This window comes from Rhinatrema bivittatum, chromosome 1 (genome assembly GCF_901001135.1).
Source record: "Rhinatrema bivittatum chromosome 1, aRhiBiv1.1, whole genome shotgun sequence".
In the NCBI taxonomy this organism is placed as follows: Eukaryota; Metazoa; Chordata; class Amphibia; order Gymnophiona; family Rhinatrematidae; genus Rhinatrema; species Rhinatrema bivittatum.
Window position 1 is genome coordinate 201891654 of NC_042615.1, and position 23987 is coordinate 201915640.

Sequence of the window (23987 nt, forward strand, 5' to 3'; positions counted from 1 at the left end):
ATTACCAGGGTAATGTAGCCCAAAAATCTTTAGCAGAGTTTATTAAGCAGCAAACTTGTCCTGCTGAATATCCATGACAAGTTATCTGGCTAGCTTTAGGCAGATAACTTGTCCACCCATCGGTTTTCTGGATATGGAACTGATAGGGATAGATTTTCAAAGGGTTACGCGCGTACCCCCCGAAAACCTACCCCAAACACCCCCTGCGCGCGCCGAGCCTATCTTGCATAGGCTGCCGGTGCGCGCAAAGCCCCGGGACGCGCGTAAGTCCCAGTGCTTTCCTGGGGGGGCGTGGCGGGGCGTGTCGTGGCCGGTGCGTCATCGGGGGCATGTCAGGGGCGTGTCATGGCCGGTGCGTCATCGGGGGCATGGCCGCAGCCTCCGGGCAGGCGTAACTTGTGCAACAAAGGTAGGGGGGTAGATAGGGCCGGGGGGGGGGGTTTGTGTGTGTGTTATTTAGGGGAAGGGAGGGGAAGGTGCGGGGGGTGGAAGGAAAGTTCCTTCCGAGGCTGGCTGCGCGGCTCAGCGTGCACCGGCTGCTGATTTTGGGCAGCCTTGCGCGCACCAACCCCGGATTTTAACAGATACGTGCGGCTACGCGCGTATCTATTGAAATCCGGCGTACTTTTATAAAATCTACCCCATAGTGTTTTACCCATGTTCCACAGCCCATAGTATTTGCAGGAGCTAACAATTTCAAATGTATAAATGAGAATCACAAAAATTGTATTAAACAACTGGCATAATCCCTCAATTGTTAATATAACTGCACAAACTCTACCCATATGAGGGAAACTATAACTTACAATGTAGATTTTAATTTAATTATTAAAATATCAGGAATCGGTATCAGAATAAAGAGTACTTATACTACAATCTCCTGGGCTCTTGCCCGCAAAGGGCTGCAACCCGTCTCGAGACAAGAGCCCAACTCGAACAACAAAACAAAGACAAATCGAAAGGAAAACTTACTGAGTGCAACAATCAGTATGGTGGCTCTGCAGGGCTGCTGCCGCGTTACTGCGCTAAAATTTTAAAGGGGGAGGAGGACCAAAATAATGCGAGAAAACACGCGAAAATTGGAAGAAAACATCAATAGAAACCAAACCAATAGATACAAGCTGGAGAAGGTGGAAAAGAAAAAGAATAAGAAAAAAATATATATTGAAAAACTGCAACTTGATGAGAAAAAATATAAATTGTAGGAATTAAACGATAACACAGGAATGATAAATGGGTATTGTTGTCTGATATCTTAAAAATACAATGGACAGGAGGGGGGAAAAAGGGGGGGGGTAAAGGGGTAAAGGGAAGGAGGGGGAGAAGGAAGGGAGGAAAAGGGAAGGGTGAAACTCAAGGGAGGGAAGATGGAAGGAAAGGGAAAAAAGGGGAGAAAGAAGAAGGGAGGGACAAAAAGGGGTGGAAGGGGGGAAGGGTGGAAGCAGGGGGGAGGGGGGAGGGGGACAAAAGGAAACAAATAAGATGCAATTAGGAATCAATCAAGGCTATTAAGGGTTGCATGTTAGAAAAAAAGGGGTTGCATATTAGAAGAAAATCGACCATTGAATCTCCCGATTCAATCCAGCCGGGGAAGATGTTTGAAGCATAAAAATCTACCATTGTTCCCATCTTAAAAGCCATGTGTTAAAGTCCCCTCCACGTGCCCGAAGGGTGGGGACCTCAATAGTAAAAAAACGTAAGTCCTTAGGTTGATGATGAAATTCTAACCAGTGTAGCACCAAAGGGGCTTCTTCTCGAGAGTTCTGTATGCAACTCATATGTTCAAATATACGTGTTTTCAAGGGTTGTAAGGTTTTTCCCACATACAAATGCGAGCATGGACAAATGATGACATGTACGACCCCAGTGGTAATGTAAGAGGAAGAATGGTGGAGCGAAAAAGTGCGTTGGGACATGGGATGAGTAAAGGTCTGTATTCTGCGTGACAAGAGACAAGCAGCACATGTCCCACATGGGGAATGGCCAAGAGGAGATGAAGCTACATGAGGTATGGAATGGAGGTCTGAAGAGCCCAAAATATGAAGATTGCAAGCACGAGTGAATGCAAAACGGGGTGGATCCTGAAATAAAGAGTGTGGAGAGAGAATATGCCAAAACTATGGGATAATCGTACACACCTGACCTGTTTTAGGAGAAAAAGGATGAACGCATGTGAGTTAAGATCTGGTGAAGCAGATCCGTTCTGTGGTAACAGTAAAAGATCACAAAGACTATATAAAGCATGCTTGAATGCACATTTCAGAAGGTGTTGTGGATAGCCGTGTGATTCAAAATGAGCCATCATAGACTGACCTTGAATCACAAAATCATCACGTGAAGAGCAGAGGCATCATAGACGAAAAAATTGTCCAAGAGGAATGTTTTCGCAAAGGCATCTTGGATGAAAACTGGTGGAATATAGTAACGTATTACGATCAGTCAGTTTGCAATAGATAGAAGTAGAGAGAACACCTGAGTGAAAAGTAATAAATAAATCAAGAAATTAAATGAAGGATGGATGTATATGAACTTGAAACAGGAGGTTAGTATCACAGGAGTTCAAAACATCTAGAAACATGTAAAACTGAATATCAGTGCCTGACCATATCAAAAAAACATCATTGATGTATCGAAGCCATGTGACAAAGCTGTGAAACGAAGAATTATACACAAACCTCTTTTCAAAGTTGGCCACATAAAGACACGAGATATCGGGGGCCATGGTGGTGCCCATGGCAGTCCCCTTCACCTGTTGATAAAACTGACCATCAAAACAAAAAAAGTTATTCTTGAGAGTGATATTAATAAGAGCAACCAGAAAGTCTGTAGGTATACGCCAAGGAGCATCGCGTTGTTCCAAAATTGAGCTAACGATCTCAATAGCTTCCTCCTGCAGGATATTAGAGTACAGGGATTCGATATCCAAGGTGACAAAAAAAAGTGAAGAGCCTGGTAATGTAAGGGACTGAATAAGACTAATAAAATGACTAGAGTCACTGACAAATGAAGGTATGAGTGGAACAAATGGAGCAAGGAATTTGTCAATGAAAATCAAAAGTGGCTCCAAAAGGGAACCAATACCAGAAACTATAGGACATCCTGGAGGATTAGTTATAGATTTATGGATTTTTGGGAGGATATAGAAAACAGGGGTGAGAGGATGTTTTTCAATCAAAAAAGAAGCTTCATGAGTAGTTAGGAAATGTAAGGAGAGGCCATGATCCACTAACTCAGAGATTTGTGCCGAAAGAGCTGCAGTGGAGTCTGCAGACAAGGGTCTGTAAAAGGTCCGATCAGATAGTTGACACTTCACTTCCATGATATATTTTAGCCGATCCAGAATCACCACTCCACCACCTTTATCAGCCGGCTTGATAATTATAGAGGTGTCAGATGCTAAGGCATCAGAAGTTGAGCGTTCAGTACAAGACAGATTCTAAAATGGAAATACAGGAGAAGAATCAATTGATTTGAGATGATGTAATACTAGACGTTCAAAAGTTTTGATCAAGGGATCCAAGGGATTAGGAGACATCCACCTGGATTTTCGATGAATAATGGAAGAATCAGGGGTCGATGGGTGACTGTCAAAAAACAGTTTAATGTGTAAAAGCCTAAAACTTTTTTGGAGGAAGATCCACATGGTAAAAGGATTATAACCATGTGTAGAAACAAATGAGAGGCCATCTCCCCTCTTTTTCTCTTTCCTTCCCTCTTCCCTCCCTTGAGTTTCACCCTTCCATTTTCCTCCCTTCCTTCTCCCCCTCCTTCCCTTTACCCCTTTTCCCCCCTTACTTTCCCCTTCCCTTCCCCTCCCCTCTTTATCTTCCCCCTCCCCTGTCCATTGTATCTCTAAGATATCAGACAACAATATCCATGTATCATTCCTGTTTTATTGTTTAATTCCTACAGTTTATATTTTTTCCTCAACAAATTGCAGTTTTTCAATATATATTTTTTCTTATTCTTTTTCTTTTCCACCCTCTCCAGCTTGTATCCATTGGTTTGGTTTCTATTGATATTTTCTTCCAATTCTCTTGCGTTTTCTCACGTTATTTTGGTCTTCCTACCCCTTTAAAATTTCGGCGTGTCAATGTGGCAGCAGCCCTGCAGAGCCACCATACTGGTTGTTGCACTCAGTAAGTTTTCCTTTCAATTTGTCTTTGTTTTGTTGTTCGAGTTGAGCTCTCTGCCTACACTCATTGCTGTTGCCCATTGTTGCTGTTTGTATCTAGGTAGAGTATTTCACACGCCTCTCCTCTCTTCAGAAATCCTCCCGGAAGGAGTTGCCGTTAAAATTTTGAATAACATGCTTGTGAGGTTCTTTCCCCAAACATTTATTTATTCATCTCTTGGCAGCATTCTTCTAGGGTTTTAACATGTTTCCTTGTTTTGTTTCGTTTTTTTCTTTTTTAGTTGAATTGAATTCCTCTGCAGGGCTCCATTACATTCTCAAAATACTCAGGTCGCAGCGCTTACCAGTACTGTTACGTTCAGCTTATTTGTGGTGTTTCTGCCCCCTTCGTTTTGCTTCTTTGGTCTTGCTTTCCTTTTTTCCTCCACTTCTCCTCTCCCCATCCCTCTTCCCTCCCCTTCCTTCACCAACTCTTTCCCCTCTTTACCTTTTTTTCCTTTGAATATTTTACATAGCATCAAATACTATTTTACCACTAATATTTAAGTACTGCTTTTGTAAAAAATATTCTCATTATTATTTTTTACTTACCATTATGTCAGTTTCATTTTTCATGTAACCATATTTATATGTATTTATGAATGTTTGATATCATTAATTTCCTTGTGCTGTTGGTGTCTCTGTTATTTTTATGGTTCCTCATCACAGTACCTTTTGATTTTTCCTAGTTTCACTTTAGGGCTTTTGTCCCTCCCGAAGCAGCCCTTGTGGTGAAACACGGTCTGTGTCGGGGGACCGAAAGATTTGTCTGCAAGCAATTGTTAAATAGAAAGAAGGATATGTTGATCTAATTAATTCTCAAGTTTCAATCATTGAAAAATTTAAGATAAGGTTCCATGAACTTACATAGCACTAAACCATTCTTTATGGTGTACACCTAATCGTATACCGCTCATCGTCTCCACTTCCTATTAGCTGATGTTTATTACATATCATGTAAGTGAGTTGATGCTACTTACACTAGGGTGCCAACTGGCTCCAGATTTTCAGGACAGGTTGATCCAGTCCTGGTTTTACTCCCCTGCACACTGGCACTTATAGTCTTGCTTTTCTTAAGGAATGCAATAGGGAAATCAAAATAAGTTCCAGCAGGCAATGGGGTAAAACCAAGAACGGGTCAACCTATCCTGAAAATCTGGAGCCAGTTGGAAACCCTAACTTACACATATATGCATTAATTTTTTTTAAAATGATTATTCTTTATTATGCTTTTACAACATAAACAGAAGTTCAAAACTTGAGATTACAGAAATTGATAGATTACAGTCTAAGAATAACCTGACAGAAAAAGAGTGGAAATTGCATACACACAATAAACTACCATTGATATATGCTAATTTTTATGTGCATAACTCTTTGAAAATTTACTCGTGTTTCATTTAAAATGTCTCCATTTTTGCATTCTTTACAATCCTCTTAAGATTAATTATTCACTTTAAAATTAAGGCAAAAATTAAGAAAACACCCTCTATAACAGGTCTAGCTTGTGTGTTTGGACTGAGTAAAATGCTAGCTAGCTTTAAACATAGAACTTCATTCATCATCATACAAGAAAAAAGCTGCCAAGGGAAACCTACTCTTCCTGACCTACTGGCAATTCTCCAAGACTGGGCAGAAATCAAATGAATCATTTCCTGCTTTTAGTTTTAGATAAATAATCAAATAAGATTATCTAGATTCTGATCCAATTTTTTTTAAAGTAAGAAATAACTCAGTTACCATTATGGAAAAGGAATTGAGAAGTTTAAGGTGTTTCCATCTATAGTTTTGGGATGAGACCTTGGCAATAGCTAGTAAAATACACTTAAAGTCTCAATCATTCTATGGCATGAAAGCAGTAACGCAATAATTAAAAGAAATATTAATATTTAATCTACTATATTGGATTTATATTTATTTTTAGTTATAGACGATCCCCAGTGCGGATGCATGGGTGCAGCTCATAAAAGGCACCCGGAGCAACCAGCTGGGCGGCCATCCCCACCTGCAGCCCGTACTTACCTCGGCACAGTCAAGGGAGTGGCCTCCAGCATAGTGCGAGCATCATCCCAGAGCACAGGTGCTTGGGATTGGTGTGGCTTGTCCAGCATAGCAGTATGATGGTATGGCCCCACCCGATTGGCCCAGAGTCGAGTATAATGAGGACATCTATACACAAACCGATGCCAAGCCATTGGATTGGTTGAGCGGAGCTGCATCTGACATCATCAGAGGAGCTGGCCAGCGAGAGGTTTAAATCTTGCTGGCTAGCGAAGCCTGGCCCCTTTTCCTCCCAGCTCTGGCAGACATAGCATTGTGCATGGAACATGCACCAGCAACTCTGACAGCCCAATAACCACCCTCTCACTCTACCATCTAGCAAGTAGTGAATGGCAGTGGCAACAAGGAAGTCAGGAGAAACATTAAAATAGTGGAGGAGCACGAGATATATATATATATATATATATATATATATATATATATTTATTTTTTAAAAGAAAAAAGCACAGACAAGTGGGGATTAGGAGCAGCAGCTGCTGCTGCCTAGTACTTGCTGAAGCAGAAAGGCTGGGAGGGATAGGTGGCAGCCAATAGGGTGAGGGGCAAAGAGGTACCATAGATATACATTAGAAAAAAACGGGGAGCCTAAAGAATCATCCCACAGGAGGATAGATAGCTAACTCAGCCCTCTGTTAGTAGCAACTACTGCAAAGTGGTTTATCCCCTGACCCACCAGAACAAGGCCAGCGAGGTTACCAATCCCACCCCCAACAAAAAAGAAAAAGAAAAAAATAAATATATTTGTCTCAGTTTATTTGGACCAGTGCCATACCATAGAGGCTGATGGATGGCTTCATGTAGTGCCAGAGCACGTAGTGGAGTGCCCACATTTGAACAGATGCCCTGTTGGTCTAACCTCTTGGCTGCAGCTTGGCATGCCCCAGAACAGTGCTCAGTGGGAACATTAGCAGCTCCTCATAACATGGCACCTATCAGATCAGGACAAACTAACTAATCCTGATCTTATGGACCACCTGCCCAATAGTGTTTCTGACCAGCAAGGAGTTGGAAGTCGACGGGGAGAGGTAGGGCATTCAGGTCTCCATGGGGGTGTAAAACAGTGGTAAAAAAGACCTGGGAGGAGCAGTTGCACCAAGATACAGCTATCCCTTGAACAAAAAGTATTCCCGATAGGAAATCCTAGGGGCCGTGGAGGAAAAACTTGGGTTGGGGCATTGCAAAGGCAAACAATAGCACCATGGTGGCCAACCCATTGCCAGACCCTGTCAACCCACCTCCAGACAATGAAAAAAATACAACCCAGGAGGCAAAGAGTGGGACATCCCATAAAGAAATGGGGTGGATGCCCCATGGGACATGGCACTGGATGCCGGTCAGATAGTGACACCAAGCACAGCACCAGTGCTTCCAGAAAGATTACGGGAGGCTAGTACAAAGAAATAAAATGCTGAGCCCAGCCCTAGGTATGGATCCCCCTCCAGGGCCACATCTTAATCACCATCTGCCAGGTCTTGGAGAAACCATAACCTGCATTATGGACACCACAATAGATATAGATACAAGAGTTATCATCTGGTGGAGTATGACAGCTATGGGTATAGGGGGAGATCCCCGAGTTATGCCTAGTGCTGGGTTCCCCTACCGTAGAGGCCCATATTATTCATCGCACAGGCATTCTCTACTATGATCTTACTGCAGGGAGTACGCCTCATATCAGAGGTATAGGAGCTACAGGGAGTACAGTGCTACCATTACCCTCAGCGCTACCACATCCAACACCAATGCAGTTCCAGATCTGCCTTGGGGGAGGCACAGTGCCTGCCAGTAGCAGAGCAACCAGTATGCAAGCAATCTGCCCTACAAAGTAGTGCGAGTGCCCATGCACAGAAGGAGGGGGCCCCCACAAGTGGTAGCATTCTGGAAGCACCAAAGGTCCTGGTACCAAGTACCCATGACATTGTCGGAACAGGGTGAGTTTGCTCCATGGACACGGGTAACGTGGGGCCACAGGGTCTTAAGTCAAAAGACAAGTACAAACGGGGGGGGGGGGGGTTTCCACTTCCTAATCCAGCAATCCAGCAGGTTCCCCCTTTCTTCGTCCTTCACTTCTGGCAGCTCAAGGTGTTCCTCAGTGGCAGCCAAGTCAGATGAGGTGGCAACAGTTGAGTCTGTCAATCAGGCTGGAGCGGAGCACAAACTTTGGGAATCCGTACCCAGATCCTTGCACCACTGCATTAGGCAGTGAAACTACTGATATTTTCAGATTGCTAGAGGGGCATAGGAAGAGAGGTCAGATGAGGAGAGAGAGGAAACAAGAGCCTCTTCAGAGGGTTATTGAATAATAGGTACAATTGTTTTGCTTGCTTTGCCTCAGTAATTGTCTGGGAAGACCCAAACATAGTGCAGCCCCTGTTCAGCAACTTGGATTATATTCTGGGTGCCTACAGAGAATAAAATGGGTTTGCATGGCTGAATTATGATGAGGCTTTTTGAGAAAGGATGGCCGGCAGGAGTTCCACTTCCGGGGCACACATGATGTTGGCTTATGGCTGACAAAAATGACAGCCAGGGCTTTCAACACCAAAGCAAATTCATGGCCATTCTGGAGCATTCTCGTCCATGGGGGGCAATAAAAGTGACTGCATTTTCCTAGTGATGTTTACTAGAGATTTAATAGGGGAGCATACTCAGCAGCCAAATGCAGATATAGACATATCTGCATCCAATGTGCAGCTGCCCACCCAGCCAGCAAATACACAAGGAAGGACCACAAGTAGAGAGAAGAGCCTTGACATTGTCCCCATATCAGTAAAATGATTACAGATGCTTCCTTGGCTAGAATGCTATCCTAACAGGAAGCAGCCAGCATGTTGCTAAGTGGCTTCTGGGAGGATTTTGTCATACTGCACATTGGCCAGTATTGCACGGGTGACATTGCGAACATGCCCTCCATGTGCCAGATGGCATTATCAAAGAAAAGCTAGCAAAAGAAGTCAACTGGGGTTTATTGCCAGCTCATTTGCTGAGCCCCCACTTGAGTCTCTAGTGCTATCTCCATTGGCAGTGGTACTGAACAAGGAGCCTGGCAAATATAGTCCTATTCATAACCTATCTTTCCAGGAAGGGGCTTTGGTAAATGACTTTATCCCTGTGGAATGCTGCTCAGTACAGTATTCTTCATTTGATACTGCACTGGAGCTCCTTTAAATTGAACGAGGCTCCCTACGGCGTCACGCGCCGGGTGTCATGCGCCCGAAGGAGCGCGACCTAAGGGGCCTGCCCCTTAGTGCGCCCCTTTGTGAGCCCCAGGACTGGGGTTCACCCCCTGAGGTTATCTGACGTGCTCCAGCCCTGCCCTCAGAGTGCCAATTACCTTTCACCCCACTGCACTCATCCTACTAGTCTCCAACACTCACCTAATCATCATCCAGCATTCATCCTACCAGTCTCCAGCACTCACCTAAGCATCATCCAGCATTCATCCTACCAATCTCCAGTATTCATCCTACCAGTCTCCAGCATTCATCCCACCAGTCTCCAGCACTCACCTAAGCATCATCCAGCATTCATCCTACCAGTCTCCAGCACTCACCTAAGCATCATCCAGCATTCATCCTATCAGTCTCCAGCATTCATCCTACCAGTCTCCAGCACTCACCTAAGCATCATCCAGCATTCATCCTACCAGTCTCCAGCATTCATCCTACCAGTCTCCAGCACTCACCTAAGCATCATCCAGCATTCATCCTACCAGTCTCCAGCACTCATCCTACCAGTCTCCAGCACACCTAAGCATCATCCAGCATTCATCCTACCAGTCTCCAGCATTCATCCTACCAGTCTCCAGCACTCACCTAAGCATCATCCAGCACTCATCCTACCAGTCTCCAGCACTCATCCTACCAGTCTCCAGCACTCACCTAAGCATCATCCAGCATTCATCCTACCAGTCTCCAGCATTCATCCTACCAGTCTCCAGCACTCATCCTACCAGCATCCTACCAGTCTCCAGCACTCATCCTACCAGTCTCCAGCACTCATCCTACAAATGTCAAACTCTCATCAAACCACCTTTCATCCTGCGCTCATCCCCCCATCCAAGAAATTAAGACTCAGTTTTCTAGTAACCAGGACACTGGTTTACATCAGGTCACAATGTCGATTGGTCTCCCAATACCTCTTCTCCATCATAGGACCATACGCACAGGAAAACCTTCCTTGATTTCCCGTCCACTCACTTACAAATCCCTCCTTCTCATCATGATTTCCCCTTTGACACAGATTCTAGGCCTAGCTCTATTCTCCTTGATTCTATTCAACGCCCAATCTCTCACCAAGAAAATGCTAATTCTCAATGACCTTCTCCTGGACACTAATCCGGACATCTGCACCATAACAGAAACATGGCTTAAACATACGGACACTGCACTAATAAATCAACTCCCAACCCAAAACTACGATTTCTTCTCCATTCCCCGACGGAAAAAAAGAGGTGGGGGTATTCTCCTAGCAGCCAAAAAAGAGCTGAGACTTACACATTTCCCAGTCAATTCACTGTCAAAAATTGAAACAGGTCTTTTCAAATAAGATCATCTGCAATTCCTTCTAGTCTACGCCCCCCCAGGCCTTCTTGAATCTGATGCCTCACCCATTCTGGAATTAACAGCGTCACACCTAAACCTGGAGTCCCCAGCCATTATCCTGGGAGATTTTAACTTACATGTCGACGACCCCACTCTCTCAACTAACTGCAAAACATTCCTAACCGCCATGTCTGCCATGGGTTTCAAGCAGATAATTAACAAACCTACCCATAGAGCATGTCACACCTTGGATCTCATTTTTGTAAACTCAGGCATCTCACACTCAGCACATCCTGTTTGCAAACCAGTCCCCTGGTCAGACCATGCATTAATCTCTACCACCTTTTCACTAGCACAAACGAGCAACAAACACGTCCCTCAACGTCTATTTACCTACAGGAAATCTTGCTCCTCCGATGAACTACACAAACACCTTGTTCTAGAACTCTCTCTCATAGACATCTCCACTCCTAATTTAGCCCTCCACTCCTGGTCCAATATAACAGAAACGGCAGCAAACAAACTCTGTCCACTGACAACAAAAAAACTTAAACACAACACCTCCAAAAGACAACCATGGTTTAACGAAGAACTCCAAAAACTCAAACTCTCCCTTCGACAGAAAGAAAGCAAATGGCGTAAAGCACCATCACCGACCTCCCTCTCCGCTTACAAACTCGCCCTCCACCTGTACAAGAGCTCCACATTAAAAACAAAAAGGGACTTCTACGCTCACAAAATCCATCACCTCATTTTCGATTCTAAAGCCCTCTTCTCTTACGTATCAAACTTAACACAAATCAATACACCTGATATTCCACTCAACCAAGCGCAAGAAAAAGCAGAGGAGTTGTCCCTTTTCTTCAGCAACAAAATCTCTAACGTTCTAACACAGCTTAAGTCTAATACAGTAGCGACATCCAGCACATTTCTCCACCCCAACAAAGACACTTCTCTACAATCCTTTGAACCCGTCACAATTTCGGAGATCCAAACAGTATTGAAGAAAATGAAACCCTCTTCACATCCTTTTGACCATATCCCATCCAAACTACTTCTACTAATACCAGACACCATCTCCAAAGCTCTAACAGACATGATCAATTGTTCTTTAGCCCAAGGAATCTATCCAGACGACCTTAAAATTGCCTCCATCAAACCACTCTTAAAAAAACCTAACTTAGATCCTAAAGATCCTTCCAACTTTCGTCCAATCTCCAATCTCCCTTTCATAGCCAAGGTAATGGAAAAATTAGTTAACTCTAGATTATCGGACTACCTCGAAGACCATAAAATACTGTTCCCTACCCAATATGGCTTCCGAAAATCATTAAGTACGGAATCACTACTCATATCCCTGACAGATTACCTCATCATGGGTCTCGACAAAGGTCATGTCTTCTTACTGATCCTCCTGGACCTCTCAGCCGCTTTTGATACTGTTAATCACTCCATCCTCCTAAATCAGTTAGTGAACATCGGAATAACAGGCATGGCACTGGCCTGGTTCAAAACATTCCTTGGGAACAGAGGCTACAAGGTCAGATTACACAACAAAGAATCTAAGCAGTATACTTCCTCTCTAGGAGTTCCGCAGAGCTCCTCCCTCTCACCTACGCTCTTTAACATTTACCTTCTACCTCTCTGCCAACTTTTAACCAAACTAAACCTTAAACATTTTTTATACGCGGATGATGTCCAGATCGTCATCCCACTCAAAGAATCCTTCACAAAAACTCTAGAATTCTGGGAAAATTGCCTTCTAGAAATCGACAGCCTTCTATCCAGTCTAAACCTAATACTAAACTCCACAAAAAGTGAACTCCTCCTCATATCCCCGGAAAACAATAACATCTCTTCAACTCCTCCAGCCAACTTACAAACATCACAAGTAAGAGACCTAGGAGCTATCATTGATAACCGGATAAACCTAAAATCATTCATTAATCAAGCTACCAAGGACTGCTTTCACAAACTTCATGTCTTAAAAAGAATAAGACCTCTTTTCCACTACCACGACTGCAGAACAGTCTTGCAATCAATAATCTTCTCAAAGTTAGATTATTGCAACTCTATATTATTAGGTCTCCCGGCATCTCACACTAAACCCCTTCAGATGGTTCAAAACACGGCAGCCAGAATATTGACAAACACAAGGAGAAGAGACCACATATCTCCAATCCTTAAAGACCTACATTGGTTGACAATTCACTATAGAATTATATATAAGTCCATCACCACTATCTACAAAGCCTTCCATCAACTCTCTCCGCTCAACCTACAAATCCCATTCAGAAAATATACCTCCTCCAGACCCATCAGAGAATCCTTCAGAGAATCTCTACAGGTGCCACACGCCAAAACCTCTCAGCATATAACCTTCAGAGTCAGGGCATTCTCCACAGCAGGACCACCTCTATGGAACTCCATTCCACCGGACTTACGACAGGAACCCTGCCTTCCAACATTTAGGAAAAGACTCAAAATGTGGTTATTTAAGAAAGCCTTCCCAGACCCCAATGAAAACTTAATGCACCATTAACCGATGCTCAGACTTTACCTTTAACCTGGTAAATAACTAACTTTGCAAAAATGCATAACTTAGTAAATACCATTATTTGGTAATTTTGTTCTCTTTGTTAATTTCCTATCGCCTGTTCACTGCTCCAAGTTATGTAATTCCCTGTTTTATTGTAACTGCAACCTTTTCGTTCAGCACCTGTTAATGTTCTTATTGTTTCTTCCTTCTCACCCCTTTGTTAATTGTAAACCGGCATGATGCGATTCCCATCGCGAATGCCGGTATAGAAAAACACAAAATAAATAAATAAAATAAATCTGCAGACAATATAAAGAAATATTGAACAAGCGGACTCTCCATTATCTTCACGCTGAAAAGGGCGGGACTCTGGACTGATCCATGGTACTATAGGAACGAAAATTAGCAGGTAAGAACCAATTTTCCTTTCCCTGTATGTACTCGGATCAGTGACATAAGGGGCGAGACAGACAGGCGCAGCAATGATGTTGGGCCCTTGTAGTGACATAAGGGGTGAGACAGACAGGCATAGCGCATGAGGTCAGGCCCTTGTAGTGACATAAGGGGAGAGACAGACAGGCACATGTGGTCAGGCCTCTGTGGTGTTGATAGGGGCAAGGCAAGGAGGCAGAGTAAATTAAGTCAGCTCCATGTGCTGATATATCTGGAGCATATGAGGCAGGCAGAGCTGCTGCAAGGTTTTAAAATGCTTTTATTCATCTTGCCATTCACAGGGAAAGTCAGGAAACCTAGACAAAGGCATATCTATTTTCAAAAACACTAGTTTTTCCATCAACTCTGGTGCCAGCCTTGAGCGATGAGGGCTCATGATATCCCCTGTCATTGAAAAGACACATTCACTGGGCACACTGGCTGATGGACAGGACAGATATCACTGAGAGACTTTGACTAGGTGTGGCCAGACAGTGGACTTGTGTGCCCTATATGACAGTGGATCTGTCTGCATGTCCTCTGTGGGCTCTGAGAGATACCATGTCACTGACATTTGTGCTGGTGTCTCCTTTGTTTGGGTGGGTTGAGAGTCCTTCTTGCCAGCTGTTTTCGCTCTAGCCTGTGCCAGAAGAGATGATATTTTAGGGGCTTTGGCATACTGGAGGAGGAAGTAATAGCTGTCACTGACAGTGTGCTGCTCCTGCTTCGGCTTCCAGTACTCTCTGAAGTACCTGCTATTTCCTCCTCTGCTTCAGCCTAATCTGTCTCTGCTTATGGTGCTCCTGTTCACAGACCTTTTCTAGCAACAGGTTCTTCACAAATGTCAGACAATCAGACTGTAGGGCAAGTTTCCCTTTCACATGGGTATCACAGACTATGGCGAGCATGTATGTGTCGTGTTTTGTTAAAGGTCCTAATCTCTCTTGTACCTGCTTCTGCAAAACGTCCAGACAATGCAGCACCTCTGCTGTCATGCCCTCTTCCTGTTTAAAGCCCTTCAAATTTTCCTCCAGAATATTAACTATAGGGATAATGTCACCCAAGGTGGCTCTTCTGGAACTCAGCTCCTCCATGGCATCCTTGAAGGGCTTAGGATTTTTACCAGTTAAAACATGACTACCCAATCATGATGCCCTATGGGACTATGCACACCTATCTACATTTCCAGAGAAAGATTATGAAAGGGTGTCTGCTGCGCCACTAACCTCTGCAGCAGGTTAGTGGCGCAGAGGTTAGTGTTTAAAAAAGGATTGGATAAGTTCTTGGAGGAGAAGTCCATTACCTGCTATTAATTAAGTTGACAGCCACTGCTATTACTAGCAACAGTAACTTGGAATAGACTTAGTTTTTGGGTACTTGCCAGGTTCATTTGGCCTGGATTGGCCACTGTTGGAAACAGGATGCTGGGCTTGATGGACCCTTGGTCTGACCCAGTATGGCATGTTCTGATGTTCTTATGTTCTTAGAATCAGAAGCAACCAGTGACTGCGCTACATTGCCAGCGCTATCTAGAGTATGCTGTTGCACTGCTGCTTTTGAGTCTCACTCTTTTGCTTTCTCCACTGCCCCAGCTGCCTTGGATGGCTCAGCCTCCCCTTCCCTCACCTCCAAAACAACAGCATCAGAAACAGGTAGTGGAGGTACATCATCTTTAAATTTAAGTTTTTCTGGCTGTAACTGTTTGCCCCTCCAGAGATTTTGGATTGGAACAGGTCCCTTTTTAACTTTAATGGGAAACTGCCTCTTGAAATGCCTCCTCTGCCAGTGCCAATAACATTTTTCCCTCGACCTCTACCTTTCCCTGACATCATGGATTTTAATGTCACTGCCTACTGGGATTTGGATTAAAAGGATTATTTTTTTATTGGTTGTAATTTACTGAGCACCACTGTACCAATATATGTGAGTGTGGAAAACTACACACAGACACACAGTGCAGTGACTTTCTGTACACTACAACTGAGACTGCTCTATGTGCACAAAAACTGAAACTCCAGATAAAACACTGGAAGCCTCATCCTGACTACTCCTGCTGTGTGTCTGCAAGCCAAATTCCTACAGTACTCCTCTCTGTGCACTCACTATGATGCTGCTTGTAGTTGTTCAATGCCCAGACAGCCACTGCAACTCTCCCACTATCTCCCACCCACACCACCCAAACCCTGCCTGCAACCTACCCCAGGGGGGTAAGATCAGCAGCAAAATGCCACTGCTAGCAGCATGTCACTCCTTTTCTCTCAGTGGGTGAGACAGAGAGACAGTCTGAGTGCAGTAAAAAAAAAAAAGTGCAGTAAATAAAGCCTGGGTGCCTGGCACAGCAGCAAAAAAGGACAAAAATCTTTTTCAGCATTAGCAATATCTATGATTTTCAACCATTGAATAGCTCAGATTTGAGACACTTTGAGAGCTCAATCCAGTAAATAACCTTTTCAAAAAAACCTAAGAAGAAAGTGCACTGTGGTATACTTGGTCAAGATAGAAAAAACACCAGGATCAGCATCATTAGGTCCATAGAGCAGTGATTGGCTGAATTAAAAAAATGCTTCACTCTGATATGTTGGCATTCTGGTCTCCTTGCCAACCTGTCTAACCCACTGTATGACAGGGCTGTGATGTCACTTATGACTCACAGGAAAGGGCTGGTTGCTATGGATACTCCCACATGAACTTCTCCTATTGCAAAAGGCTGATAAGAAAGCACTGTGAACCAAAGAAATGAAACTAATATGATATGTTTCATTCGTGGGGGGTCGTCATTCGTTTTGCAGCCCCATGAATGAAACAATTGCGGATGTCACTTTCGTTGTAAACAAATGCACATCCCTAGTACATATTATGTGCGCTGTGCATATGGATACCTTTCTCTTTCTGACACCTTCAATTTATTCCTTCTTGGCCCATGTTCCCAATCCTGCTAATATCATAAATTGCATGATGACATGGTAGTGATGACACATCAGTCACTGTCTTTCCTGTACAATCAAAAATATTCTGTCTGGAGACTTGAATGGAGATCTTCACATGCCAAATTTAAGCCCAAACTGAAATCTTTGCTGTATTAGTTCTTTTTTCCTACTATGTTACCGTGCAAATTATTGAACACCTCCTCTGCTTCCTTCCTGTAATGCATTTTGGCAGGTCATTCTCCCACTACTGAAAAATGATTTTTATGACATGATTTGTTCCATGGTATATTGAAATGTATAAAATTTACAAAAAATAAATTATTTGAATTTTGATCTGAAGAAAAGAGTTTTAGCTCTGAAAAGTTAGTTAAGAAATGTAATAATAAAAAATATTAGTTAATATATATTTTTTGTATGTACTTGTTAAACTTTATTTCTGTGAAAAAATAAATCTGTTACAGGAGTTAAATTTGCCAATATTTGCAAACCTGCTGAAGTAAGCTGTTAACAAATTTTATATTACACATAAAAAATAACTGCGAAGATAACATTTAAACAATTGCGATTGGCGACATATATGCACATATATGACAGCGCATAGTTTTAACATAGTATTTTAAAACCTGCGCGTATGATGTATATGCATTTTATAAAATATGCATATCTCTAACCCACAACATACTTGCGTATGTAGGCTTATGTGTGAATATTTGTAATGCATTGAAGCCCATATGTATCAACATATTGAATGCTCATACTTTTCCTAAATATTTAAAAATATATGTGCATATAGAGGTAGATTTTAAAAGCCTCTGCAAGCAAATATGGCCACATATGCGTGTAAGTGGCCTGTGCGGGAGCTACGTGAATTTTAAATATCCGGGAAGGGGGTGCGTACATTGAGGTACGCCGCCCAGAAAAAGTAGGCAAAATGGGGCAGGGCATGGGTGTTCCAGCACTGATGCACGTAAGCCCTAATTTTACTCAGCCTGCACGCGTATGTTTGCTACATCTCCTCGGTAGGCATAGGAGTCTGGTGTGTGGGGGAGGGGGGAGAGAAAGAGAGAGCCTGACTCTCAATAAATGGACCATTTTATAAAGAGTCTCTTTCGCTCTTCTTTCCAATAAGATATGGGGTAGATTTTCAGAGCCCTGCTCGCCTAAATCCGCCCAAAACCGGGCGGATTTAGGCGAGCAGGGCCCTGCGCGCCGGGAAGCCTATTTTACATAGGCCTCCCGGCGCGCGCAGAGCCCCGGGACTCGCGTAAGTCCCGGGGTTCTCGGAGGGGGGCGTGTCGGGGGGCGGGCCCGGTCGTCGCGGCGTTCCGGGGGCGTGTCGGCAGCGTTTTGGGGGCGGGTACGGGGCGTGGCTACGGCCCGGGGGCGTGGCCGCGCCCTCCGTACCCGCCCCCAGATCGCGGCCCGGCGCGCAGCAGGCCCGCTGGCGCGCGGGGATTTACGTCTCCCTCCGGGAGGCGTAAATCCCCCGACAAAGGTAAGGGGGGGGTGTAGACAGGGCCGGGGGGGTGGGTTAGGTAGGGGAAGGGAGGGGAAGGTGAGGGGAGGGCAAAGGAAAGTTCCCTCCAAGGCCGCTCCGATTTCGGAGCGGCCTTGGAGGGAACGGGGGGAGGCAGCGCGGCTCGGCGCGCGCAGGCTATACGAAATCGATAGCCTTGCGCGCGCCGATCCAGGATTTTAGCCGATACGCGCGACTACGCGCGTATCTACTAAAATCCAGCGTACTTTTGTTTGCGCCTGGAGCGCAAACAAAAGTAGGCTGTTCGCGCTCGTCTGAAAATCTACCCCTATGTGTGTAAAGGCTTCAGGCGCACATGAAGAGTATTTTAAAACTTACACATATAGGGGTAGATTTTCAGACGAGCGCGAACAGCCTACTTTTGTTTGCGCTCCAGGCGCAAACAAAAGTACGCTGGATTTTAGTAGATACGCGCGGAGCCGCGCGTATCCACTAAAATCCTGGATCGGCGCGCGCAAGGCTATCGATTTTGTATAGCCTGCGCGCGCCGAGCCGCGCTGCCTCCCCCCGTTCCCTCCAAGGCCGCTCCGAAATCGGAGCGGCCTTGGAGGGAACTTTCCTTTGCCCTCCCCTCACCTTCCCCTCCCTTCCCCTACCTAACCCACCCGCCCGGCCCTGTCTACACCCCCCCTTACCTTTGTCGGGGGATTTACGCCTCCCGGAGGGAGACGTAAATCCCCGCGCGCCAGCGGGCCTGCTGCGCGCCGGGCCGCGACCTGGGGGCGGGTACGAAGGGCACGGCCACGCCCCCGGGCCGTAGCCACGCCCCGTACCCGCCCCCAAAACGCTGCCGACACGCCCCCGGAACGCCGCGACGACCGGGCCCGCCCCCCGACACGCCCCCCTCCGAGAACCCCGGGACTTACGCGAGTCCCGGGGCTCTGCGCGCGCCGGGAGGCCTATGTAAAATAGGCTTCCCGGCGCGCAGGGCCCTGCTCGCCTAAATCCGCCCGGTTTTGGGCGGATTTAGGCGAGCAGGGCTCTGAAAATCTACCCCATACTTTATAAAATTGTGCATATTTTTGCATGCGGCGAGATATGGGCACACGTGCAGCCCTTTTAAAATATACCTGATATTTTACATGTACAAGTAAAGTAGGACTTACGTAAGTCCCGATTTATGTTCATAAGTCAGCCAATTTTAAAACATATTCACATAAATGAAATTAACCAGTTTTTCAATTAATCCCCATTTCACCTAGTTCTTCTCCAGGTCATCAAAACCTTCCTGGTTTTTCACCTTGAAATCCCTCCAGTTCATCCAGCCCAGCTACCCAGTCAATACTACACAATAAACGTGTTTAATATTACTTTCACCAGATAATTAGCAGGTGAAAAAAAATGCAAGTAAGTTGGAAAATGTATGTGCATGAGTATCTTAAAATAGTGACTTGCATGCGTCATGTGTAAGTGTTGGCCCTACACTGGTACACCCCTAGACCTCCACATTATATATGCATGCATTTTAAACTTTTATAAATACAGACTGCATGAATAGAGACTACTTATGTGTGTACATATGTTAATTTTTACACATGTAGCATTTTTTAAATTTCCTTTATGCATGAAACACACATAATAAAAACAGCAAAACAATAATCATAAATACAAATAATAACATTATCAAATTCAAACATATACAATAGTTGAAATGACCAAACACATAAGAGAAATTAAATATGGGGGTCATTTTCAAAGGAGTTACGCATGTAAATGTGACATACTATCGTAGCAATTTTCAAAAGCTATTTAGTCGAGTAAAGTGCACTTACTTGAGTAAATCCTATGGACAATTCAATGGCATATATTGTAGCAATTTTGAAAAGCCCACTTACTTGAGTAAAGTGTATTTACTCGAGCAAAAACCAGTTTTGCTCGAGTAAATGCTTTTTAAAATCTACCCCTATATGCATAAAATCATCATAATATTTATTTATATATTTAAATAATATATTCTTGCCTTATCTGCCATTCAAATAAGGCTGCTTAATTACTGTATTGTGAGCAAGAACAACTTCAGCTGCTTTCTGAAAGTCTGGTGAATGCGTGTTTTCAGGTAGTATGTTCCAAGCATGAGGCCTGCCACTGAAAAAGTTTCTGTCAAGTAAGCAGATTGTGGCAAGGGAATCTCACGTCATTCACAATGTTATGATCTTAAATCCTGTGGAGGATTTTATATTCATAGAATGGCAGAGATCCATGAAGAAACATTGTTATTTAACTTACCGATCATTATCAAAATCTTGTATTTTACCTGCCATTGTTTGGGAAGCCAGTGAAATGACTGTGGGTCTGGTGTAATGTGTTCCTCAATAGGTTTGCCAGTCTATTTTGGAAGACACTGCATTTCTTCTTTGACATTTGACCCAGCTCTGCTCAGTAGTCCTTGGAATACCATCCCACGGACCAGAAAGCAGAAATGTTCTTATCAACACTATCTATGGAGCCAAGCATTCATCTGCAGAATGAGACCTTTTTTAACCTTGGCCTTTATCCTTGACTGGATCACCTGAAAAGAAGGTAGTGTGAAGAAGTCCACTGCCTGTCTCTGGGGTAATCAATATGGAACATATCTGCTCTTTGGAATCCTGACAGGTATTTGTGACCTGGATTGGCCACTGTTAGAAACAGGATACTGGGCTTGATGTACCTTTGGTCTGACCCAATATGGCAAATCAAATCTTATGTTCTTAATACCACCTATGTACCTATCTGCTTTACTCTATTTCTCAGAGCCTTGAAGTCACTTATTTTGTGTGGCACCTTGCAATTCATGCAAATATAGATGAGCAGCATTGGATAATAGTTGGTATGCCTGATGATTCTTGGCAACTTCTCCATGAAATCTTGGATTTTGATACCTGACGGTACACTTTCAAGGTCAGCAGGTCTGATTAGCAGATAGATGCTTCCATGCTTACTAGATGCAGCAGTTCCTGATCCTATAACTTTGGAGTTTACAAGTTCTGAGTCTCCTCGTCCACTTCCAGGGGTCCTTGAGTTTGAAGAAAAGTGGAGTCCAAGTGCAGAATGTAGTGGTTGAGGTCATCTGAATCCAGCTTCATTTTGTGATCCAGTTATATCTTTTCTTCTGCTGAAGCTCTCTATTTTTGATGGCTTTTCATCAAGGTAGCCCTCATTGTCCCAGATGACTCTCAGGTTTGCCACTCCCTCTTTTCAGTTCTACTACCTGTTTCCTGTTGATCAGGATATCTCTCTGGATAAAGGCAGAAATAGCAACAGTGGTGACAGCTTTGGCAATATGGTGTTTCTAGGCCATCCTTCTGCTATTAGGAGCTTCATTATCTTTGGAGAGAAATTAGAAAGATTTATCAGAGTTCCTCAGCTGTCTTGCAATTTTAAAATCAATGTTCTTCTTTTCTGTGAAATCTATCATCCACCTCCACACTCAGACTCCCTGTCTGTAATCCAGTTTGCTTGCTCACTTTTTGTTGTGAAATATGGAGTGGTTTATTTATCCTTTCAGACTATAATATATATTTATAATTCTATGAGTTACGCAGTTTGGGGTAAATTTTCAAACCAGCGTGCGGGCGTACATAAAGGGCCGGATTTTCAGAAGATTTACGCGCATGGGAGGGTTATGCATTCTGGGCCTATTTCATACAGGCCAGACAACACGCGAAAAGCCTCTTATTATACCTTTTGCGCCTGCCTCCAAGCAGGCGCAGGTTGCACACGCTGGCAGCCTGCCGGCACGCGATCCTCCGACACAGCGGCAAATGGCTACTGTGCCGGAGGCCTCAGGCCCCGCCCCCACCCTGCCCCCCCGGACCGACCCTTTAGTAAAGCCCTGGGACTTAGGCGCGTCCGCGGCTTTACGGGTGTCTCTGGGCCTTTATAAAATAGGCCCGGCGCCTATTTTACGTGCTTAAATCCTCTGAAAATTCGGCCCTTTATGTCTCCCTTTATAGAATCTTGTTGCTTAGGATACAGACCGACTAGCAGTATTTACCTAAAAACAACCATAATAGCACACTACAATCAAGTTCCTTCCTACTTCCCTCCATATTTACCAAATTATTATTCTGTTTTTACAGTTTGCACATGACCAACAATTGATATGAATTACTTATTATTCTCTTCTTAATACAAAGTTCTATTTTCTTTCAACAATACCAAGTGACTCTGCTTAATCCAAATCCCTAATTAGGGAGTCAGTCCATATAGCAAAATTGGAAGCTGCTGTGAGTATAAGGGAACAGGTTAAAACCTCAGAGCTGTTAAAATTTCAGTGGCAGCCCCTTTGCATTTTTAAATTCTGAAGTTAGAAAACCAATAGCAACATGCACCTTACCTCTTAAAATGCCCTGCCCCCTCAAAACTACTGCTGCTAGAAGAAGATCCCTATTGGATTTTGAATAAATAGGACAACACATTTCTGCAAGTTTTGGAGAACCTGGTAGAAACATCTGAAGGAAGTGCTTTGTTCTATTCCATTAAGTACAGCCATTGTGGTTTGAAAAGATTTAGAGGCTAAATAATGTAAGAAGCTAAAACGTTTGACATGCCCAGATATGGCTGGAGACCTGGCTGTCTGAGAATCAATCAGATTTAATCTCCTCATACAGGAACTTAATGGCTTATGAGACCAAGAAGTACAAACAGATTATCTCTTTCTCTGCAGACAGAAAAGGGTTCTCCTAGGTCTAAAATTTCATGGATGCTTTCTTGCTTTTCTCTGATGGTCCTGACCCCATTCTAAACTGTGTCGTCTCTGGCCTCCTACTCTTTCTCTACTCCTGTAAGCTGTTTTCCCCAGCCTTTTCTTTCTTTCTTTCTTTCTTTCTTTGTGTTCCCTAAACCTCCTGCTCTTGTTTTCTTCTTCTCCACCTTTTCTCTAGTTTTCTCATTAGCTCACATAATTCTTCCTTCTCCAACAACCAAATATTCTGTATCTTGAAACTAACAATGCATTGTTATAGCTGAGTCCTTTAAAAAGTGTGCACATTAAACTGCTAGCACCTGGTTTGATGCAGATGTAAAAATAAATGAGGCATTAATAAGTACATGTTAAATAGTGTGTGGAGGAGATCCTACCATACTATTTTGCATTTGTCCATAAAATCTAAGTTGCATATGATGTTCTTTAATTTACATGCTGCTACATACTAATTTTAGCAGGTACCCAGTAGCATCGCTTGACCTGAAGTTAGTGAACATGCAAGGGCCTCTGTGTATGCATAACCCACTATTCCAGGTGTATGCTAAACAGCTTTAGCATGCATATCATTTTTTTATGCATTGGCCTCCTATATGTGTTTATTAAAATGAACATGCTACATTAAAATATTTCACTTGGATTTGTTAAAATAATTTACCAAGAAAGTGTTGAAAACACTTTTTACTCAAATAGATTGATATACTAACCCTCAGTATTTCCCATGGGTTAGCAGCTCATTTTGGTAATACAAGTTTGCTAAGGATGCAGATAAGTTCAGTGCTCATTTACATCTATAGCAAACATCTGTGAGAAATATTTTCCATGTTATCACAGCTAGAAACTTTGCATATTCCAACTATGGCTACATCTGATGGAGGCTTGGAATGTTTGGGCTTATCTCTGTGTTAAAGTGCCATGCAGCCCATCTGAACCTCCCCCCCCCCCCCCCCCCCCCCCACATTTTTCCAAAAATATCTGGTGGTCCATGTGGACCTCCTATCCTGAATTCTGATTCTTGACACTTTAAGCTTCATGATCCATAAATATAAAAAAAAAAAAATAAAAATTGGACTTTATTAAGCTCTGCCC